The sequence below is a fragment of the Camponotus floridanus genome, unplaced genomic scaffold (genome assembly GCF_003227725.1).
Source record: "Camponotus floridanus strain SB8 unplaced genomic scaffold, Cflo_v7.5 scaffold7, whole genome shotgun sequence".
In the NCBI taxonomy this organism is placed as follows: Eukaryota; Metazoa; Arthropoda; class Insecta; order Hymenoptera; family Formicidae; genus Camponotus; species Camponotus floridanus.
In genome coordinates this window covers 476,349-480,251 of record NW_020229838.1, presented here as the reverse complement: position 1 = coordinate 480,251, position 3,903 = coordinate 476,349, and positions in this window count along the sequence as shown.

The following is a 3,903-nucleotide window of genomic DNA, read 5'->3' as shown; positions in this document are numbered from 1 at the left end:
ATATTTTGCAACTATATTTTTCGAATCTTAATTATAAAAACTTTAAAACAATCAGTGATTAATTTGACAAATTCTATACATGTATTAATAATTAAATAAATAATAAATAAATAAGTAAATAATTAATAATATAATAACTTTTTTAAATAATTAAAAAAGTGATTAATAAATATCAAAGATCAGTTTATTGCTAATTAAGATTTATAGAAATAATTAAAAATATATTTATTCCACAGCAGGCATTTTGTGTTTTGTAAATAAAATATATAAACATGGCAATGAATATAGAAAAATATTTATTTCATCTTTGAACATTGCATTGGAAGGTTACAGTATCTTTCACGATTGCATAATTTATTTACTATCAATTTATATTTACATGAATGTCTTGTTATACTCTGGTGCTACCGGCATTTCGTGCACATAGCACGGAACGAAATCAGAAATTGTACACACGATACTTCTGAGAACATTCATGGACATTGGCTTTGTAGTTCATGTCCACGTTTTCAATGTCCATAGAGGGAGTATCGCTTTCAGGGATCACCTAAAAGCAGGCCATGACATATCTCAGTTTTCTCTCTGGTAGTATACGAAATGCCTGTGGACACGAAATGCCATCAGTGATGTATAACAAAACGCATATGTATATAAATATAAATAAATTTTTAATTTTAATTTTTTAAATAAATTTTGTGGTCCTCTCTCTCTCCCTCTCTCTCTCTCTCTCTCTCTCTCTCTCTCTCTCTCTCTCTCTCTCTCTCTCTCTCTCTCTCTACACATACATTCTGGTTCGCTTCTTCGTTCGGTATATATAAATATTTAACGAATTAATCGAACGATTGCATTCGACTTGCCATTTTACTCGCCGCGTTACAGTGAATATCGCGCGAAAGAAGCAGGCAACATGCGCGGCGTCGTGCACGATTTCGACCGTCCGCGCGCAGACGAAAAACGGCCAATTTATATCTCGACTTCTGGACGTGATAGCGATTTCGTTTTTTTTGCATAAAATTCTACACCATTTCGCGGCACTACCGTTTAAATCTCGTCCCGATCGCCCGAGGAGCGGCTGACTTACAGTGAATATCCGAAATCTGCTTTTCAATTTTCCATAAGAAGCAAGATCCACATCCATATTATTTAGCGTTTTTAAAAAAATACAAAGCGAAATATAATTTTACGATTTCATATAGGCTTGTAACTTTTATACAAGATAAGATTCATCTTCCATCATTGCCCGGTGCTTTCGACGCGAAACGATAATAACAAAATTTCGCTTCGTAGAAAGTTGCAAATCTGTAGTATATGTGGGACTACACAATTATATACTTCATTTCGTATCTAAAGCACCGAGCAATATGAAATGGACTTCGCATCTCACGGAAAGTTACAAACTCATGGAACTGTACTATTATAGATTCGTTTCGAGAGCATCGGTCGGTATGGAATAAACTTCGCTTCATGTGGAAAGTTACAAATCCATGTAGAATCATATAATTATAGATTCGTTTCACTAAAAGCTTCAAGTGATGCGAGCTGAATCTCATTTTACGTAGAAAGCTGCAAATCCATGTAAAGCCTTTTTCTCGTATACATACTTTTAATAACCGTTTATATAAATATCTCAAAAATTATATTATACGGGTCCGTCGATTGACATAAACAAATGTATTAATCATTATTAAAGAAAAAATTAATATAATAACATTTTAACTTAATATTATTCCGCATCTTTACGATAGATGTCAAAGTCAGGATCATCAGAGAGAGGTGTGTTTGTTAATAATTAATTACATATACTTACAAGTATTTCAAAATTCCAAACACCCTTTTCATATATATTCCGCTGTAAAATAAGACTGTAAATTTTAATTCCTTACCTCTTACTTTTGTTCTTCTTCGCCTTTCTTGCAACTTATACGTGTTAAATATCATGAAAGAAGAGACGTTATAAAATAATATGGCAAACTTGTTTTTGTTCCTTCTCTCCATATTGGGTTTATATATTCAAGTAATTTTTTATTATCTTTCCCATATATTTGGCTTTATTTCGATTGATGCTTTAGTTAATTGTAAATTCATTCGATAAATTTTCTATAATTTGAGTAAAGTTAATTTTTTTAACAACATTGATTATTTATAACTTTTAATAAAATCACAATTTTTTTAAACGAAACGATTGAATCATAATTTACTTATTTCTGAATAGAATAAAAAAATAATTGGATCAATGACTTTTGAGAAAAGGTACATAAAATATAAAAAATATATGATTTTGTAGAATAACGTTTTAAAAATTGTATAAAATAAATTAACGTTTAAAAAAATTGTATAAAATATTGTTACAAATTTAAAAAGTTAATTATTAAAAATATAGTTTAAAATGTTGAGGAAATTATTTATTTTTATCCTTATATAAAAGAATTTTGATATTTTCATTTTAAAGCATATTCTTCTTCTTAATCATATATTCATTTTTGTTTCAGCTTTTTCATCTTTCAAATTTTTATGTGTTGTTCTTAAGTTGTTTTATATTGTTATTCTTATTATACTTTTAGACTGAGCATTATACCAGTATATTAGTTTTGTATTCCCATCTTTTGCTGTGTTAGTATTACTATCAAATTCTATCTGTATATTCATTTTACATACTAAAGACTATTATTTTCTTAAAAAATAATTAATACTTGATTGCTGGGTAAAAATTCATTTAATCTTTGTTACTAAATAGAATAACGCGATATAAAACTGAAGTTTGAATGTTCTAAAATTAAATTACGATATAGCAAGTCATCTCAAATATGTATATAATATATAATATATATATATATAACTTTGTTTATTTATTTGATATATAATATGATAGTCGTATAAGTTAAAATGTTCAATATATACTTTTTGAATATATATACAAACTATTTAAATAACATTCGGAATACACAGTCGGACATAAAATTCGGATACTCGACAGATATCTCCTACGCTGTGCGCAAATGGTATAATAACGATAATTATAGCTTAATCATGATAATAAGAAATATACAGTCGATATTCGGCCGGGAAGGCAGGTGGAAGGAGCTTTAGCTAACGCGAAAAATTCTTTAGTGTTGATTGCATAAAGTTCTTATTTTTTTCACCTGTCTTTCTCTTTTTTAGCGTTTACATTTTCAGCTTTTGACATTTGCCTCCTATTTGTTGCTTTTATGCAATTTCTGTGGATCGAGGATGACAATAGAAAACTTTTAATGGAGATTATGTCGCGCTTCGTAAAACATCTGTTAGACGTAAAAATAATTCCAAGACAACGCAAGTGCTTCATAGCTAAAAAAAAGTCTAAAAAATATTCAAAGAATATCTTTGAGGGATTAGAAGATTTCTTTTAGACGCCTTTTTCAGACAGTTTGCGCTGTCTAGGATGTCATTGTCATTTAGGCACTATTTTCCGGTGATAAAAAAAAAGATTTTTAGTACCGAAAAATTTTCGTATCTAAAATGACTGTTTCGGAAATTTTGTTTGTCCATAAAATATTTTCCGATTATTGCATTCTGTTCGGAATTTGTTTTGCAAACAGCCTCTACATACATACACATTTTGCCATTTTTTATTTCAAATATTCCTATGTTAGTTTCCATACATATTATACAGAAATGCAGTTCTCGCAAAAGTTATCGATGTTTTTCCCCTATATTCCGTTTTAAAATTCCCGTAAGCAATTTCTGTTTGGTGCTCATTCTTTAAATAGCCCAACACAATTCGATTGCGTCGATCCGCGATATAATCGGATAATATTGCGTTTTCAGTTTCTTGATGTCAACTGATTAATTTTTTTATCGTGCGTTTGGAGAATATCTGTATTTCAAAAATCGTCTCGGAGAATATCTTGATTATCTCCTAAATAA